General features: G+C 46.1%; 3 non-coding genes across 3 annotated transcripts; all 3 read left to right on the forward strand.

The window, feature by feature from the left end:
* Positions 1-3,038: 3,038 nt before the first annotated feature.
* On the forward strand, positions 3,039-3,129 carry LOC140358882 (small nucleolar RNA SNORD88). Its single transcript, XR_011926762.1, has one exon. It is a non-coding gene; the product is annotated as a small nucleolar RNA SNORD88 (small nucleolar RNA).
* Positions 3,130-13,912: 10,783 nt separating this feature from the next.
* LOC140358883 (small nucleolar RNA SNORD88) lies at positions 13,913-14,003 on the forward strand. The gene has a single exon (XR_011926763.1). It is a non-coding gene; the product is annotated as a small nucleolar RNA SNORD88 (small nucleolar RNA).
* Positions 14,004-18,882: 4,879 nt separating this feature from the next.
* Positions 18,883-18,973, forward strand: LOC140358884 (small nucleolar RNA SNORD88). The gene has a single exon (XR_011926764.1). It is a non-coding gene; the product is annotated as a small nucleolar RNA SNORD88 (small nucleolar RNA).
* The last annotated feature ends 1,744 nt before the right edge of the window (positions 18,974-20,717 follow it).

Consider the following 20,717-nt stretch of genomic DNA (forward strand, 5'->3'; position numbering starts at 1 on the left):
GTCTACGTGAAACGTTAAACGCTGGTTTTGTTTTGCAGATGATTTTGAATATTTGGAGAAACATTCTTGGACTTCATAAACCCTGAGGTGCGACTGGCTCTTTATCAAACATGTTCTGAAATGTCCTTGATTTAAACCGATTTAGAGAAAAGAGACAATTTGTTCTTTTATTACTTTAACTTAAAGGACACGCGTTACACTGTCTTAAAGGACACGCGTTACACTGTCTTAAAGGACACACTGTCTTAAAGGACACACTGTCTTAAAGGACACACTGTCTTAAAGGACACACTGTCTTAAAGGACACACTGTCTTAAAGGACACGCGTTACGCTGTCTTAAAGGACACACTGTCTTAAAGGACACACTGTCTTAAAGGACACACTGTCTTAAAGGACACACTGTCTTAAAGGACACACTGTCTTAAAGGACACGCGTTACGCTGTCTTAAAGGACACGCGTTACGCTGTCTTAAAGGACACACTGTCTTAAAGGACACACTGTCTTAAAGGACACACTGTCTTAAAGGACACACTGTCTTAAAGGACACACTGTCTTAAAGGACACGCGTTACGCTGACTTAAAGGACAGGCGTTACGCTGACTTAAAGGACAGGCTTTACGCTGACTTAAAGGACAGGCTTTACGCTGTCTTAAAGGACACGTGTGCTTTACACTGACTTAAAGGACACGCGTTACGCTGACTTAAAGGACACGCGTTACGCTGTCTTAAAGGACACACTGTCTTAAAGGACACGCGTTACGCTGTCTTAAAGGACACGCGTTACGCTGTCTTAAAGGACACGCGTTACGCTGTCTTAAAGGACACGCGTTACGCTGTCTTAAAGGACACGCTTTACGCTGTCTTAAATGACACACCGTCTTAAAGGACACGCGTTACGCTGTCTTAAAGGACACACCGTCTTAAAGGACACGCGTTACGCTGTCTTAAAGGACACGCTTTACGCTGTCTTAAAGGACACACTGTCTTAAAGGACACACTGTCTTAAAGGACACGCGTTACGCTGACTTAAAGGACACGCGTTACGCTGTCTTAAAGGACACGCGTTACACTGTCTTAAAGGACACACTGTCTTAAAGGACACGCGTTACACTGTCTTAAAGGACACACTGTCTTAAAGGACACGTGTTACGCTGTCTTAAAGGACACGCGTTACGCTGTCTTAAAGGACACGCGTTACGCTGTCTTAAAGGACACGCGTTACGCTGTCTTAAAGGACACGCGTTACGCTGTCTTAAAGGACACGCGTTACGCTGTCTTAAAGGACACGCGTTACGCTGTCTTAAAGGACACGCGTTACGCTGTCTTAAAGGACACGCGTTACGCTGTCTTAAAGGACACGCTTTACGCTGTCTTAAAGGACACGCGTTACGCTGTCTTAAAGGACACGCGTTACGCTGTCTTAAAGGACACGCGTTACGCTGTCTTAAAGGACACGCGTTACGCTGTCTTAAAGGACACGCTTTACGCTGTCTTAAAGGACAGGCTTTACGCTGTCTTAAAGGACACGTGTGCTTTACGCTGACTTAAAGGACACGCGTTACGCTGTCTTAAAGGACACGCGTTACGCTGTCTTAAAGGACACGCGTTACGCTGTCTTAAAGGACACGCGTTACGCTGTCTTAAAGGACACACTGTCTTAAAGGACACACTGTCTTAAAGGTCACACTGTCTTAAAGGACACACTGTCTTAAAGGACACGCGTTGCGCTGTCTTAAAGGACACGCGTTACGCTGTCTTAAAGGACACGCGTTACGCTGTCTTAAAGGACACGCGTTACGCTGTCTTAAAGGACACGCGTTACGCTGTCTTAAAGGACACGCGTTACGCTGTCTTAAAGGACACACTGTCTTAAAGGACACGCGTTACGCTGTCTTAAAGGACACACTGTCTTAAAGGACACACTGTCTTAAAGGACACACTGTCTTAAAGGACACACTGTCTTAAAGGACACTGTCGCGCTGTCTTAAAGGACACGCGTTGCGCTGTCTTAAAGGACACGCGTTACACTGTCTTAAAGGACACGCGTTACGCTGTCTTAAAGGACACGCGTTACGCTGTCTTAAAGGACACGCGTTACGCTGTCTTAAAGGACACGCGTTAGGCTGTCTTAAAGGACACGCGTTACGCTGTCTTAAAGGACACGCGTTACGCTGTCTTAAAGGACACGCGTTACGCCGTCTTAAAGGACACACTTTACGCCGTCTTAAAGGACACACTGTCTTAAAGGACACACTGTCTTAAAGGACACACTGTCTTAAAGGACACGCGTTACGCTGTCTTAAAGGACACGCGTTACGCTGTCTTAAAGGACACACTGTCTTAAAGGACACACTGTCTTAAAGGACACACTGTCTTAAAGGACACGCGTTGCGCTGTCTTAAAGGACACGCGTTACGCTGTCTTAAAGGACACGCGTTACGCTGTCTTAAAGGACACGCGTTATGCTGTCTTAAAGGACACACTGTCTTAAAGGACACACTGTCTTAAAGGACACTGTCTTAAAGGACACACTGACTTAAAGGACACACTGACTTAAAGGACACGCGTTACACTGACTTAAAGGACACGCGTTACACTGTCTTAAAGGACACACTGTCTTAAAGGACACACTGTCTTAAAGGACACGCGTTGCGCTGTCTTAAAGGACACACCGTCTTAAAGGACACGCGTTACGCTGTCTTAAAGGACACGCGTTACGCTGTCTTAAAGGACACGCGTTACACTGACTTAAAGAACAGGCGTTACACTGACTTAAAGGACACACTGTCTTAAAGGACACGCTGTCTTAAAGAACACGCGTTACACTGACTTAAAGGACACATATCATAGTAAATTGAGTCTTTAAAGCCTGCTCTGACATTTCCCCCGTCACAAACACAGCTAGAGTACAATTATCTTCATTCACATTAGTTTGATTAATCCTGGTTAGAAAGTCCTCTCCCTCCGAGCCACAAAAACACTCAACTGTGACGTGGTTCTGAGAATCTTCTGTTGAAACTCTCCAGACTCGTCCTGTTCCTCTCTGTGATGACTCGCACTGGGCTCTGACTCAATCTGAAGTCAAAGTGCACCTCTGGCCCGACAAGCCCGAGTTTCTGAAGAGGAAATGACACAAATCATGTCTTTTTGTCTCATTTCATATAAAGCCAGAAAATCAAATATGAAAAGAATCGTTGTCTACGTGAAACGTTAAACGCTGGTTTTGTTTTGCAGATGATTTTGAATATTTGGAGAAACATTCTTGGACTTCATAAACCCTGAGGTGCGACTGGCTCTTTATCAAACATGTTCTGAAATGTCCTTGATTTAAACCGATTTAGAGAAAAGAGACAATTTGTTCTTTTATTACTTTAACTTAAAGGACACGCGTTACACTGTCTTAAAGGACACGCGTTACACTGTCTTAAAGGACACACTGTCTTAAAGGACACACTGTCTTAAAGGACACACTGTCTTAAAGGACACGCGTTACGCTGTCTTAAAGGACACGCTTTACGCTGTCTTAAAGGACACGCGTTAGACTGTCTTAAAGGACACGCGTTACGCTGTCTTAAAGGACACACTGTCTTAAAGGACACACTGTCTTAAAGGACACACTGTCTTAAAGGACACACTGTCTTAAAGGACACGCGTTAGACTGTCTTAAAGGACACGCGTTACGCTGTCTTAAAGGACATGCTTTACGCTGTCTTAAAGGACACGCGTTACGCTGTCTTAAAGGACACGCGTTACGCTGTCTTAAAGGACACGCGTTACGCTGTCTTAAAGGACACGCTTTACGCTGTCTTAAAGGACACACTGTCTTAAAGGACACACTGTCTTAAAGGACACGCGTTGCGCTGTCTTAAAGGACACGCGTTACGCTGTCTTAAAGGACACGCGTTACGCTGTCTTAAAGGACACGCGTTACGCTGTCTTAAAGGACACGCGTTACGCTGTCTTAAAGGACACGCGTTACGCTGTCTTAAAGGACACGCGTTACGCTGTCTTAAAGGACACGCGTTACGCTGTCTTAAAGGACACGCGTTACGCTGTCTTAAAGGACACGCGTTACGCTGTCTTAAAGGACACACTGTCTTAAAGGACACACTGTCTTAAAGGACACACTGTCTTAAAGGACACACTGTCTTAAAGGACACACTGTCTTAAAGGACACACTGTCTTAAAGGACACACTGTCTTAAAGGACACGCGTTACGCTGTCTTAAAGGACACGCGTTACGCTGTCTTAAAGGACACACTGTCTTAAAGGACACACTGTCTTAAAGGACACGCGTTACGCTGTCTTAAAGGACACGCGTTACGCTGTCTTAAAGGACACGCGTTACGCTGTCTTAAAGGACACGCTGTCTTAAAGGACACACTGTCTTAAAGGACACACTGTCTTAAAGGACACGCGTTGCGCTGTCTTAAAGGACACGCGTTGCGCTGTCTTAAAGGACACGCGTTACGCTGTCTTAAAGGACACGCGTTACGCTGTCTTAAAGGACACGCGTTATGCTGTCTTAAAGGACACACTGTCTTAAAGGACACTGTCTTAAAGGACACACTGACTTAAAGGACACACTGACTTAAAGGACACGCGTTACACTGACTTAAAGGACACGCGTTACACTGTCTTAAAGGACACGCGTTACGCTGTCTTAAAGGACACACTGTCTTAAAGGACACACTGTCTTAAAGGACACGCGTTGCGCTGTCTTAAAGGACACACCGTCTTAAAGGACACGCGTTACGCTGTCTTAAAGGACACGCGTTACGCTGTCTTAAAGGACACACCGTCTTAAAGGACACTCGTTACGCTGTCTTAAAGGACACGCGTTACGCTGTCTTAAAGGACACACCGTCTTAAAGGACACACTGTCTTAAAGGACACACTGTCTTAAAGGACACACTGTCTTAAAGGACACGCGTTACGCTGTCTTAAAGGACACGCGTTACGCTGTCTTAAAGGACACACTGTCTTAAAGGACACACTGTCTTAAAGGACACACTGTCTTAAAGGACACGCGTTGCGCTGTCTTAAAGGACACGCGTTACGCTGTCTTAAAGGACACGCGTTACGCTGTCTTAAAGGACACGCGTTACGCTGTCTTAAAGGACACGCTTTACGCTGTCTTAAAGGACACACTGTCTTAAAGGACACACTGTCTTAAAGGACACACTGTCTTAAAGGACACGCGTTGCGCTGTCTTAAAGGACACGCGTTACGCTGTCTTAAAGGACACGCGTTACGCTGTCTTAAAGGACACGCGTTACGCTGTCTTAAAGGACACGCGTTACGCTGTCTTAAAGGACACGCGTTACGCTGTCTTAAAGGACACGCGTTACGCTGTCTTAAAGGACACGCGTTACGCTGTCTTAAAGGACACGCGTTACGCTGTCTTAAAGGACACACTGTCTTAAAGGACACACTGTCTTAAAGGACACACTGTCTTAAAGGACACACTGTCTTAAAGGACACACTGTCTTAAAGGACACACTGTCTTAAAGGACACGCGTTACGCTGTCTTAAAGGACACGCGTTACGCTGTCTTAAAGGACACGCGTTACGCTGTCTTAAAGGACACACTGTCTTAAAGGACACACTGTCTTAAAGGACACACTGTCTTAAAGGACACGCGTTACGCTGTCTTAAAGGACACGCGTTACGCTGTCTTAAAGGACACGCGTTACGCTGTCTTAAAGGACACGCGTTACGCTGTCTTAAAGGACACACTGTCTTAAAGGACACACTGTCTTAAAGGACACGCGTTACGCTGTCTTAAAGGACACGCGTTACGCTGTCTTAAAGGACACGCGTTACGCTGTCTTAAAGGACACGCGTTACGCTGTCTTAAAGGACACGCTTTACGCTGTCTTAAAGGACAGGCTTTACGCTGTCTTAAAGGACACGTGTGCTTTACGCTGACTTAAAGGACACGCGTTACGCTGACTTAAAGGACACGCGTTACGCTGTCTTAAAGGACACGCGTTACGCTGTCTTAAAGGACACGCGTTACGCTGTCTTAAAGGACACGCTTTACGCTGTCTTAAAGGACACACTGTCTTAAAGGACACACTGTCTTAAAGGACACACTGTCTTAAAGGACACGCGTTACGCTGTCTTAAAGGACACGCGTTACGCTGTCTTAAAGGACACGCGTTACGCTGTCTTAAAGGACACGCGTTACGCTGTCTTAAAGGACACGCGTTACGCTGTCTTAAAGGACACACTGTCTTAAAGGACACACTGTCTTAAAGGACACACTGTCTTAAAGGTCACACTGTCTTAAAGGACACGCTGTCTTAAAGGACACGCGTTGCGCTGTCTTAAAGGACACGCGTTACGCTGTCTTAAAGGACACGCGTTACGCTGTCTTAAAGGACACGCGTTACGCTGTCTTAAAGGACACGCGTTACGCTGTCTTAAAGGACACGCGTTACGCTGTCTTAAAGGACACGCGTTACGCTGTCTTAAAGGACACGCGTTACGCTGTCTTAAAGGACACACTGTCTTAAAGGACACGCGTTACGCTGTCTTAAAGGACACACTGTCTTAAAGGACACACTGTCTTAAAGGACACACTGTCTTAAAGGACACTGTCGCGCTGTCTTAAAGGACACGCGTTGCGCTGTCTTAAAGGACACGCGTTACGCTGTCTTAAAGGACACGCGTTACGCTGTCTTAAAGGACACGCGTTACGCTGTCTTAAAGGACACGCGTTACGCTGTCTTAAAGGACACGCGTTAGGCTGTCTTAAAGGACACGCGTTACGCTGTCTTAAAGGACACGCGTTACGCCGTCTTAAAGGACACACTTTACGCCGTCTTAAAGGACACACTGTCTTAAAGGACACACTGTCTTAAAGGACACGCGTTACGCTGTCTTAAAGGACACGCGTTACGCTGTCTTAAAGGACACGCGTTACGCTGTCTTAAAGGACACACTGTCTTAAAGGACACACTGTCTTAAAGGACACACTGTCTTAAAGGACACGCGTTGCGCTGTCTTAAAGGACACGCGTTGCGCTGTCTTAAAGGACACGCGTTACGCTGTCTTAAAGGACACGCGTTACGCTGTCTTAAAGGACACTGTCTTAAAGGACACACTGACTTAAAGGACACACTGACTTAAAGGACACGCGTTACACTGACTTAAAGGACACGCGTTACACTGTCTTAAAGGACACGCGTTACGCTGTCTTAAAGGACACACTGTCTTAAAGGACACACTGTCTTAAAGGACACGCGTTGCGCTGTCTTAAAGGACACACCATCTTAAAGGACACGCGTTACGCTGTCTTAAAGGACACGCGTTACGCTGTCTTAAAGGACACACCGTCTTAAAGGACACTCGTTACGCTGGCTTAAAGGACACGCGTTACGCTGTCTTAAAGGACACACCGTCTTAAAGGACACACTGTCTTAAAGGACACACTGTCTTAAAGGACACACTGTCTTAAAGGACACGCGTTACGCTGTCTTAAAGGACACGCGTTACGCTGTCTTAAAGGACACACTGTCTTAAAGGACACACTGTCTTAAAGGACACACTGTCTTAAAGGACACGCGTTGCGCTGTCTTAAAGGACACGCGTTACGCTGTTTTAAAGGACACGCGTTACGCTGTCTTAAAGGACACGCGTTACGCTGTCTTAAAGGACACGCGTTACGCTGTCTTAAAGGACACGCGTTACGCTGTCTTAAAGGACACGCGTTACGCTGTCTTAAAGGACACACTGTCTTAAAGGACACGCGTTACGCTGTCTTAAAGGACACACTGTCTTAAAGGACACACTGTCTTAAAGGACACACTGTCTTAAAGGACACTGTCGCGCTGTCTTAAAGGACACGCGTTGCGCTGTCTTAAAGGACACGCGTTACGCTGTCTTAAAGGACACGCGTTACGCTGTCTTAAAGGACACGCGTTACGCTGTCTTAAAGGACACGCGTTACGCTGTCTTAAAGGACACGCGTTAGGCTGTCTTAAAGGACACGCGTTACGCTGTCTTAAAGGACACGCGTTACGCCGTCTTAAAGGACACGCGTTACGCCGTCTTAAAGGACACACTTTACGCCGTCTTAAAGGACACACTGTCTTAAAGGACACACTGTCTTAAAGGACACACTGTCTTAAAGGACACGCGTTACGCTGTCTTAAAGGACACGCGTTACGCTGTCTTAAAGGACACGCGTTACGCTGTCTTAAAGGACACACTGTCTTAAAGGACACACTGTCTTAAAGGACACACTGTCTTAAAGGACACGCGTTGCGCTGTCTTAAAGGACACGCGTTACGCTGTCTTAAAGGACACACTGTCTTAAAGGACACACTGTCTTAAAGGACACACTGTCTTAAAGGACACGCGTTGCGCTGTCTTAAAGGACACGCGTTACGCCGTCTTAAAGGACACACTTTACGCCGTCTTAAAGGACACACTGTCTTAAAGGACACACTGTCTTAAAGGACACACTGTCTTAAAGGACACGCGTTACGCTGTCTTAAAGGACACGCGTTACGCTGTCTTAAAGGACACGCGTTACGCTGTCTTAAAGGACACACTGTCTTAAAGGACACACTGTCTTAAAGGACACACTGTCTTAAAGGACACGCGTTGCGCTGGCTTAAAGGACACGCGTTACGCTGTCTTAAAGGACACACCGTCTTAAAGGACACACTGTCTTAAAGGACACACTGTCTTAAAGGACACACTGTCTTAAAGGACACACTGTCTTAAAGGACACGCGTTACGCTGTCTTAAAGGACACGCGTTACGCTGTCTTAAAGGACACACTGTCTTAAAGGACACACTGTCTTAAAGGACACACTGTCTTAAAGGACACGCGTTGCGCTGTCTTAAAGGACACGCGTTACGCTGTTTTAAAGGACACGCGTTACGCTGTCTTAAAGGACACGCGTTACGCTGTCTTAAAGGACACGCGTTACGCTGTCTTAAAGGACACACTGTCTTAAAGGACACGCTGTCTTAAAGGACACGCTGTCTTAAAGGACACACTGTCTTAAAGGACACACTGACTTAAAGGACACACTGTCTTAAAGGACACGCGTTACGCTGTCTTAAAGGACACGCGTTACGCTGTCTTAAAGGACACACTGTTTTAAAGGACACGCGTTACGCTGTCTTAAAGGACACGCGTTACGCTGTCTTAAAGGACACGCGTTACGCCGTCTTAAAGGACACACTTTACGCCGTCTTAAAGGACACACTGTCTTAAAGGACACACTGTCTTAAAGGACACACTGTCTTAAAGGACACACTGTCTTAAAGGACACGCGTTACGCTGTCTTAAAGGACACGCGTTACGCTGTCTTAAAGGACACGCGTTACGCTGTCTTAAAGGACACGCGTTACGCTGTCTTAAAGGACACGCGTTACGCTGTCTTAAAGGACACGCGTTACGCTGTCTTAAAGGACACGCGTTACGCTGTCTTAAAGGACACGCGTTACGCTGTCTTAAAGGACACACTGTCTTAAAGGACACACTGTCTTAAAGGACACACTGTCTTAAAGGACACACTGTCTTAAAGGACACACTGTCTTAAAGGACACGCGTTACACTCTTAAAGGACACGCGTTACGCTGTCTTAAAGAACACGCGTTACGCTGTCTTAAAGGACACGCGTTACGCTGTCTTAAAGGACACACTGTCTTAAAGGACACACTGTCTTAAAGGACACACTGTCTTAAAGGACACGCATTGCGCTGTCTTAAAGGACACACCGTCTTAAAGGACACGCGTTACGCTGTCTTAAAGGACACGCGTTACGCTGTCTTAAAGGACACACCGTCTTAAAGGACACTCGTTACGCTGTCTTAAAGGACACGCGTTACGCTGTCTTAAAGGACACACCGTCTTAAAGGACACACTGTCTTAAAGGACACACTGTCTTAAAGGACACACTGTCTTAAAGGACACGCGTTACGCTGTCTTAAAGGACACGCGTTACGCTGTCTTAAAGGACACACTGTCTTAAAGGACACACATTCTTAAAGGACACACTGTCTTAAAGGACACACTGTCTTAAAGGACACGCGTTGCGCTGTCTTAAAGGACACGCGTTACGCTGTCTTAAAGGACACGCGTTACGCTGTCTTAAAGGACACGCGTTACGCTGTCTTAAAGGACACACTGTCTTAAAGGACACACTGTCTTAAAGGACACACTGTCTTAAAGGACACACTGTCTTAAAGGACACACTGACTTAAAGGACACGCGTTACGCTGTCTTAAAGGACACGCGTTACGCTGTCTTAAAGGACACGCGTTACACTGTCTTAAAGGACACGCGTTACGCTGTCTTAAAGGACACACTGTTTTAAAGGACACGCGTTACGCTGTCTTAAAGGACACGCGTTACGCCGTCTTAAAGGACACACTTTACGCTGTCTTAAAGGACACACTGTCTTAAAGGACACACTGTCTTAAAGGACACACTGTCTTAAAGGACACACTGTCTTAAAGGACACGCGTTGCGCTGTCTTAAAGGACACGCGTTACGCTGTCTTAAAGGACACGCGTTACGCTGTCTTAAAGGACACGCGTTACGCTGTCTTAAAGGACACACTGTCTTAAAGGACACACTGTCTTAAAGGACACACTGTCTTAAAGGACACGCGTTACGCTGTCTTAAAGGACACGCGTTACGCTGTCTTAAAGGACACGCGTTACGCTGTCTTAAAGGACACACTGTCTTAAAGGACACACTGTCTTAAAGGACACACTGTCTTAAAGGACACACTGTCTTAAAGGACACACTGTCTTAAAGGACACACTGTCTTAAAGGACACGCGTTGCGCTGTCTTAAAGGACACGCGTTGCGCTGTCTTAAAGGACACGCGTTACGCTGTCTTAAAGGACACGCGTTATGCTGTCTTAAAGGACACACTGTCTTAAAGGACACACTGTCTTAAAGGACACTGTCTTAAAGGACACTGTCTTAAAGGACACACTGACTTAAAGGACACACTGACTTAAAGGACACGCGTTACACTGACTTAAAGGACACGCGTTACACTGACTTAAAGGACACGCGTTACACTGTCTTAAAGGACACGCGTTACGCTGTCTTAAAGGACACACTGTCTTAAAGGACACACTGTCTTAAAGGACACGCGTTGCGCTGTCTTAAAGGACACACCGTCTTAAAGGACACGCGTTACGCTGTCTTAAAGGACACGCGTTACGCTGTCTTAAAGGACACACCGTCTTAAAGGACACTCGTTACGCTGTCTTAAAGGACACGCGTTACGCTGTCTTAAAGGACACACCGTCTTAAAGGACACACTGTCTTAAAGGACACACTGTCTTAAAGGACACACTGTCTTAAAGGACACGCGTTACGCTGTCTTAAAGGACACGCGTTACGCTGTCTTAAAGGACACACTGTCTTAAAGGACACACTGTCTTAAAGGACACACTGTCTTAAAGGACACACTGTCTTAAAGGACACGCGTTGCCTTAAAGGACACGCGTTACGCTGTCTTAAAGGACACGCGTTACGCTGTCTTAAAGGACACGCGTTACGCTGTCTTAAAGGACACACTGTCTTAAAGGACACACTGTCTTAAAGGACACACTGTCTTAAAGGACACACTGTCTTAAAGGACACACTGACTTAAAGGACACGCGTTACGCTGTCTTAAAGGACACGCGTTACGCTGTCTTAAAGGACACGCGTTACGCTGTCTTAAAGGACACGCGTTACGCTGTCTTAAAGGACACACTGTTTTAAAGGACACGCGTTACGCTGTCTTAAAGGACACGCGTTACGCCGTCTTAAAGGACACACTTTACGCCGTCTTAAAGGACACACTGTCTTAAAGGACACACTGTCTTAAAGGACACGCGTTACGCTGTCTTAAAGGACACGCGTTACGCTGTCTTAAAGGACACGCGTTACGCTGTCTTAAAGGACACGCGTTACGCTGTCTTAAAGGACACGCGTTACGCTGTCTTAAAGGACACACTGTCTTAAAGGACACACTGTCTTAAAGGACACGCGTTACACTCTTAAAGGACACGCGTTACGCTGTCTTAAAGGACACGCGTTACGCTGTCTTAAAGGACACGCGTTACGCTGTCTTAAAGGACACACTGTCTTAAAGGACACACTGTCTTAAAGGACACACTGTCTTAAAGGACACGCGTTGCGCTGTCTTAAAGGACACACTGTCTTAAAGGACACGCGTTGCGCTGTCTTAAAGGACACACCGTCTTAAAGGACACGCGTTACGCTGTCTTAAAGGACACGCGTTACGCTGTCTTAAAGGACACGCGTTACGCTGTCTTAAAGGACACACCGTCTTAAAGGACACTCGTTACGCTGTCTTAAAGGACACGCGTTACGCTGTCTTAAAGGACACACCGTCTTAAAGGACACACTGTCTTAAAGGACACACTGTCTTAAAGGACACACTGTCTTAAAGGACACGCGTTACGCTGTCTTAAAGGACACGCGTTACGCTGTCTTAAAGGACACACTGTCTTAAAGGACACACATTCTTAAAGGACACACTGTCTTAAAGGACACACTGTCTTAAAGGACACGCGTTGCGCTGTCTTAAAGGACACGCGTTACGCTGTCTTAAAGGACACGCGTTACGCTGTCTTAAAGGACACGCGTTACGCTGTCTTAAAGGACACGCGTTACGCTGTCTTAAAGGACACACTGTCTTAAAGGACACACTGTCTTAAAGGACACACTGTCTTAAAGGACACACTGTCTTAAAGGACACACTGACTTAAAGGACACGCGTTACGCTGTCTTAAAGGACACGCGTTACGCTGTCTTAAAGGACACGCGTTACACTGTCTTAAAGGACACGCGTTACGCTGTCTTAAAGGACACACTGTTTTAAAGGACACGCGTTACGCTGTCTTAAAGGACACGCGTTACGCCGTCTTAAAGGACACACTTTACGCTGTCTTAAAGGACACACTGTCTTAAAGGACACACTGTCTTAAAGGACACACTGTCTTAAAGGACACGCGTTGCGCTGTCTTAAAGGACACACCGTCTTAAAGGACACGCGTTACGCTGTCTTAAAGGACACGCGTTACGCTGTCTTAAAGGACACGCGTTACGCTGTCTTAAAGGACACACCGTCTTAAAGGACACTCGTTACGCTGTCTTAAAGGACACGCGTTACGCTGTCTTAAAGGACACACCGTCTTAAAGGACACACCGTCTTAAAGGACACACTGTCTTAAAGGACACACTGTCTTAAAGGACACACTGTCTTAAAGGACACGCGTTACGCTGTCTTAAAGGACACGCGTTACGCTGTCTTAAAGGACACACTGTCTTAAAGGACACACATTCTTAAAGGACACACTGTCTTAAAGGACACACTGTCTTAAAGGACACGCGTTGCGCTGTCTTAAAGGACACGCGTTACGCTGTCTTAAAGGACACGCGTTACGCTGTCTTAAAGGACACGCGTTACGCTGTCTTAAAGGACACACTGTCTTAAAGGACACACTGTCTTAAAGGACACGCGTTGCGCTGTCTTAAAGGACACACCGTCTTAAAGGACACGCGTTACGCTGTCTTAAAGGACACGCGTTACGCTGTCTTAAAGGACACGCGTTACACTGACTTAAAGAACAGGCGTTACACTGACTTAAAGGACACACTGTCTTAAAGGACACGCTGTCTTAAAGAACACGCGTTACACTGACTTAAAGGACACATATCATAGTAAATTGAGTCTTTAAAGCCTGCTCTGACATTTCCCCCGTCACAAACACAGCTAGAGTACAATTATCTTCATTCACATTAGTTTGATTAATCCTGGTTAGAAAGTCCTCTCCCTCCGAGCCACAAAAACACTCAACTGTGACGTGGTTCTGAGAATCTTCTGTTGAAACTCTCCAGACTCGTCCTGTTCCTCTCTGTGATGACTCGCACTGGGCTCTGACTCAATCTGAAGTCAAAGTGCACCTCTGGCCCGACAAGCCCGAGTTTCTGAAGAGGAAATGACACAAATCATGTCTTTTTGTCTCATTTCATATAAAGCCAGAAAATCAAATATGAAAAGAATCGTTGTCTACGTGAAACGTTAAACGCTGGTTTTGTTTTGCAGATGATTTTGAATATTTGGAGAAACATTCTTGGACTTCATAAACCCTGAGGTGCGACTGGCTCTTTATCAAACATGTTCTGAAATGTCCTTGATTTAAACCGATTTAGAGAAAAGAGACAATTTATTCTTTTATTACTTTAACTTAAAGGACACGCGTTACACTGTCTTAAAGGACACGCTTTACGCTGTCTTAAAGGACACACTGTCTTAAAGGACACACTGTCTTAAAGGACACACTGTCTTAAAGGACACGCGTTACGCTGTCTTAAAGGACACGCGTTACGCTGTCTTAAAGGACACACTGTCTTAAAGGACACACTGTCTTAAAGGACACACTGTCTTAAAGGACACACTGTCTTAAAGGACACACTGTCTTAAAGGACACGCGTTACGCTGACTTAAAGGACAGGCGTTACGCTGACTTAAAGGACAGGCTTTACGCTGACTTAAAGGACAGGCTTTACGCTGTCTTAAAGGACACGTGTGCTTTACACTGACTTAAAGGACACGCGTTACGCTGACTTAAAGGACACGCGTTACGCTGTCTTAAAGGACACGCGTTACACTGTCTTAAAGGACACACTGTCTTAAAGGACACGCGTTACACTGTCTTAAAGGACACACTGTCTTAAAGGACACGTGTTACGCTGTCTTAAAGGACACGCGTTACGCTGTCTTAAAGGACACGCGTTACGCTGTCTTAAAGGACACGCGTTACGCTGTCTTAAAGGACACGCGTTACGCTGTCTTAAAGGACACGCGTTACGCTGTCTTAAAGGACACGCGTTACGCTGTCTTAAAGGACACGCGTTACGCTGTCTTAAAGGACACGCGTTACGCTGTCTTAAAGGACACGCTTTACGCTGTCTTAAAGGACACGGGTTACGCTGTCTTAAAGGACACGCGTTACGCTGTCTTAAAGGACACGCGTTACGCTGTCTTAAAGGACACGCTTTACGCTGTCTTAAAGGACAGGCTTTACGCTGTCTTAAAGGACACGTGTGCTTTACGCTGACTTAAAGGACACGCGTTACGCTGTCTTAAAGGACACGCGTTACGCTGTCTTAAAGGACACGCGTTACGCTGTCTTAAAGGACACGCTTTACGCTGTCTTAAAGGACACACTGTCTTAAAGGACACACTGTCTTAAAGGACACGCGTTACACTGTCTTAAAGGACACGCGTTACGCTGTCTTAAAGGACACGCGTTACGCCGTCTTAAAGGACACACTTTACGCTGTCTTAAAGGACACACTGTCTTAAAGGACACACTGTCTTAAAGGACACACTGTCTTAAAGGACACACTGTCTTAAAGGACACGCGTTGCGCTGTCTTAAAGGACACGCGTTACGCTGTCTTAAAGGACACGCGTTACGCTGTCTTAAAGGACACGCGTTACGCTGTCTTAAAGGACACACTGTCTTAAAGGACACACTGTCTTAAAGGACACACTGTCTTAAAGGACACGCGTTACGCTGTCTTAAAGGACACGCGTTACGCTGTCTTAAAGGACACGCGTTACGCTGTCTTAAAGGACACACTGTCTTAAAGGACACACTGTCTTAAAGGACACACTGTCTTAAAGGACACACTGTCTTAAAGGACACACTGTCTTAAAGGACACACTGTCTTAAAGGACACGCGTTGCGCTGTCTTAAAGGACACGCGTTGCGCTGTCTTAAAGGACACGCGTTACGCTGTCTTAAAGGACACGCGTTATGCTGTCTTAAAGGACACACTGTCTTAAAGGACACACTGTCTTAAAGGACACTGTCTTAAAGGACACTGTCTTAAAGGACACACTGACTTAAAGGACACACTGACTTAAAGGACACGCGTTACACTGACTTAAAGGACACGCGTTACACTGACTTAAAGGACACGCGTTACACTGTCTTAAAGGACACGCGTTACGCTGTCTTAAAGGACACACTGTCTTAAAGGACACACTGTCTTAAAGGACACGCGTTGCGCTGTCTTAAAGGACACACCGTCTTAAAGGACACGCGTTACGCTGTCTTAAAGGACACGCGTTACGCTGTCTTAAAGGACACACCGTCTTAAAGGACACTCGTTACGCTGTCTTAAAGGACACGCGTTACGCTGTCTTAAAGGACACACCGTCTTAAAGGACACACTGTCTTAAAGGACACACTGTCTTAAAGGACACACTGTCTTAAAGGACACGCGTTACGCTGTCTTAAAGGACACGCGTTACGCTGTCTTAAAGGACACACTGTCTTAAAGGACACACTGTCTTAAAGGACACACTGTCTTAAAGGACACACTGTCTTAAAGGACACGCGTTGCCTTAAAGGACACGCGTTACGCTGTCTTAAAGGACACGCGTTACGCTGTCTTAAAGGACACGCGTTACGCTGTCTTAAAGGACACACTGTCTTAAAGGACACACTGTCTTAAAGGACACACTGTCTTAAAGGACACACTGACTTAAAGGACACGCGTTACGCTGTCTTAAAGGACACGCGTTACGCTGTCTTAAAGGACACGCGTTACGCTGTCTTAAAGGACACGCGTTACGCTGTCTTAAAGGACACGCGTTACGCTGTCTTAAAGGACACACTGTTTTAAAGGACACGCGTTACGCTGTCTTAAAGGACACGCGTTACGCCGTCTTAAAGGACACGCGTTACGCCGTCTTAAAGGACACACTTTACGCCGTCTTAAAGGACACACTGTCTTAAAGGACACACTGTCTTAAAGGACACGCGTTACGCTGTCTTAAAGGACACGCGTTACGCTGTCTTAAAGGACACGCGTTACGCTGTCTTAAAGGACACGCGTTACGCTGTCTTAAAGGACACGCGTTACGCTGTCTTAAAGGACACACTGTCTTAAAGGACACACTGTCTTAAAGGACACGCGTTACACTCTTAAAGGACACGCGTTACGCTGTCTTAAAGGACACGCGTTACGCTGTCTTAAAGGACACGCGTTACGCTGTCTTAAAGGACACACTGTCTTAAAGGACACACTGTCTTAAAGGACACACTGTCTTAAAGGACACGCGTTGCGCTGTCTTAAAGGACACACTGTCTTAAAGGACACGCGTTGCGCTGTCTTAAAGGACACACCGTCTTAAAGGACACGCGTTACGCTGTCTTAAAGGACACGCGTTACGCTGTCTTAAAGGACACGCGTTACGCTGTCTTAAAGGACACACCGTCTTAAAGGACACTCGTTACGCTGTCTTAAAGGACACGCGTTACGCTGTCTTAAAGGACACACCGTCTTAAAGGACACACTGTCTTAAAGGACACACTGTCTTAAAGGACACACTGTCTTAAAGGACACGCGTTACGCTGTCTTAAAGGACACGCGTTACGCTGTCTTAAAGGACACACTGTCTTAAAGGACACACATTCTTAAAGGACACACTGTCTTAAAGGACACACTGTCTTAAAGGACACGCGTTGCGCTGTCTTAAAGGACACGCGTTACGCTGTCTTAAAGGACACGCGTTACGCTGTCTTAAAGGACACGCGTTACGCTGTCTTAAAGGACACGCGTTACGCTGTCTTAAAGGACACACTGTCTTAAAGGACACACTGTCTTAAAGGACACACTGTCTTAAAGGACACACTGTCTTAAAGGACACACTGACTTAAAGGACACGCGTTACGCTGTCTTAAAGGACACGCGTTACGCTGTCTTAAAGGACACGCGTTACACTGTCTTAAAGGACACGCGTTACGCTGTCTTAAAGGACACACTGTTTTAAAGGACACGCGTTACGCTGTCTTAAAGGACACGCGTTACGCCGTCTTAAAGGACACACTTTACGCTGTCTTAAAGGACACACTGTCTTAAAGGACACACTGTCTTAAAGGACACACTGTCTTAAAGGACACGCGTTGCGCTGTCTTAAAGGACACACCGTCTTAAAGGACACGCGTTACGCTGTCTTAAAGGACACGCGTTACGCTGTCTTAAAGGACACGCGTTACGCTGTCTTAAAGGACACACCGTCTTAAAGGACACTCGTTACGCTGTCTTAAAGGACACGCGTTACGCTGTCTTAAAGGACACACCGTCTTAAAGGACACACCGTCTTAAAGGACACACTGTCTTAAAGGACACACTGTCTTAAAGGACACACTGTCTTAAAGGACACGCGTTACGCTGTCTTAAAGGACACGCGTTACGCTGTCTTAAAGGACACACTGTCTTAAAGGACACACATTCTTAAAGGACACACTGTCTTAAAGGACACACTGTCTTAAAGGACACGCGTTGCGCTGTCTTAAAGGACACGCGTTACGCTGTCTTAAAGGACACGCGTTACGCTGTCTTAAAGGACACGCGTTACGCTGTCTTAAAGGACACACTGTCTTAAAGGACACACTGTCTTAAAGGACACGCGTTGCGCTGTCTTAAAGGACACACCGTCTTAAAGGACACGCGTTACGCTGTCTTAAAGGACACGCGTTACGCTGTCTTAAAGGACACGCGTTACACTGACTTAAAGAACAGGCGTTACACTGACTTAAAGGACACACTGTCTTAAAGGACACGCTGTCTTAAAGAACACGCGTTACACTGACTTAAAGGACACATATCATAGTAAATTGAGTCTTTAAAGCCTGCTCTGACATTTCCCCCGTCACAAACACAGCTAGAGTACAATTATCTTCATTCACATTAGTTTGATTAATCCTGGTTAGAAAGTCCTCTCCCTCCGAGCCACAAAAACACTCAACTGTGACGTGGTTCTGAGAATCTTCTGTTGAAACTCTCCAGACTCGTCCTGTTCCTCTCTGTGATGACTCGCACTGGGCTCTGACTCAATCTGAAGTCAAAGTGCACCTCTGGCCCGACAAGCCCGAGTTTCTGAAGAGGAAATGACACAAATCATGTCTTTTTGTCTCATTTCATATAAAGCCAGAAAATCAAATATGAAAAGAATCGTTGTCTACGTGAAACGTTAAACGCTGGTTTTGTTTTGCAGATGATTTTGAATATTTGGAGAAACATTCTTGGACTTCATAAACCCTGAGGTGCGACTGGCTCTTTATCAAACATGTTCTGAAATGTCCTTGATTTAAACCGATTTAGAGAAAAGAGACAATTTATTCTTTTATTACTTTAACTTAAAGGACACGCGTTACACTGTCTTAAAGGACACGCTTTACGCTGTCTTAAAGGACACACTGTCTTAAAGGACACACTGTCTTAAAGGACACACTGTCTTAAAGGACACGCGTTACGCTGTCTTAAAGGACACGCGTTACGCTGTCTTAAAGGACACACTGTCTTAAAGGACACACTGTCTTAAAGGACACACTGTCTTAAAGGACACACTGTCTTAAAGGACACACTGTCTTAAAGGACACGCGTTACGCTGACTTAAAGGACAGGCGTTACGCTGACTTAAAGGACAGGCTTTACGCTGACTTAAAGGACAGGCTTTACGCTGTCTTAAAGGACACGTGTGCTTTACACTGACTTAAAGGACACGCGTTACGCTGACTTAAAGGACACGCGTTACGCTGTCTTAAAGGACACGCGTTACACTGTCTTAAAGGACACACTGTCTTAAAGGACACGCGTTACACTGTCTTAAAGGACACACTGTCTTAAAGGACACGTGTTACGCTGTCTTAAAGGACACGCGTTACGCTGTCTTAAAGGACACGTGTTACGCTGTCTTAAAGGACACGCGTTACGCTGTCTTAAAGGACACGCGTTACGCTGTCTTAAAGGACACGCGTTACGCTGTCTTAAAGGACACGCGTTACGCTGTCTTAAAGGACACGCGTTACGCTGTCTTAAAGGACACGCGTTACGCTGTCTTAAAGGACACGCGTTACGCTGTCTTAAAGGACACGCTTTACGCTGTCTTAAAGGACACGGGTTACGCTGTCTTAAAGGACACGCGTTACGCTGTCTTAAAGGACACGCGTTACGCTGTCTTAAAGGACACGCTTTACGCTGTCTTAAAGGACAGGCTTTACGCTGTCTTAAAGGACACGTGTGCTTTACGCTGACTTAAAGGACACGCGTTACGCTGTCTTAAAGGACACGCGTTACGCTGTCTTAAAGGACACGCGTTACGCTGTCTTAAAGGACACGCTTTACGCTGTCTTAAAGGACACACTGTCTTAAAGGACACACTGTCTTAAAGGACACGCGTTACACTGTCTTAAAGGACACGCGTTACGCTGTCTTAAAGGTCACGCGTTACGCTGTCTTAAAGGACACGCGTTACGCTGTCTTAAAGGACACGCGTTACGCTGTCTTAAAGGACACACTGTCTTAAAGGACACACTGTCTTAAAGGTCACACTGTCTTAAAGGACACACTGTCTTAAAGGACACGCGTTGCGCTGTGTTAAAGGACACGCGTTACGCTGTCTTAAAGGACACGCGTTACGCTGTCTTAAAGGACACGCGTTACGCTGTCTTAAAGGACACGCGTTACGCTGTCTTAAAGGACACGCGTTACGCTGTCTTAAAGGACACGCGTTACGCTGTCTTAAAGGACACACTGTCTTAAAGGACACGCGTTACGCTGTCTTAAAGGACACACTGTCTTAAAGGACACACTGTCTTAAAGGACACACTGTCTTAAAGGACACACTGTCTT

Source organism: Eucyclogobius newberryi, unplaced genomic scaffold (assembly GCF_026437365.1).
Source record: "Eucyclogobius newberryi isolate DKJ021-1_F unplaced genomic scaffold, fEucNew1.0.hap1 SCAF_13, whole genome shotgun sequence".
Taxonomy (NCBI): Eukaryota; Metazoa; Chordata; class Actinopteri; order Gobiiformes; family Gobiidae; genus Eucyclogobius; species Eucyclogobius newberryi.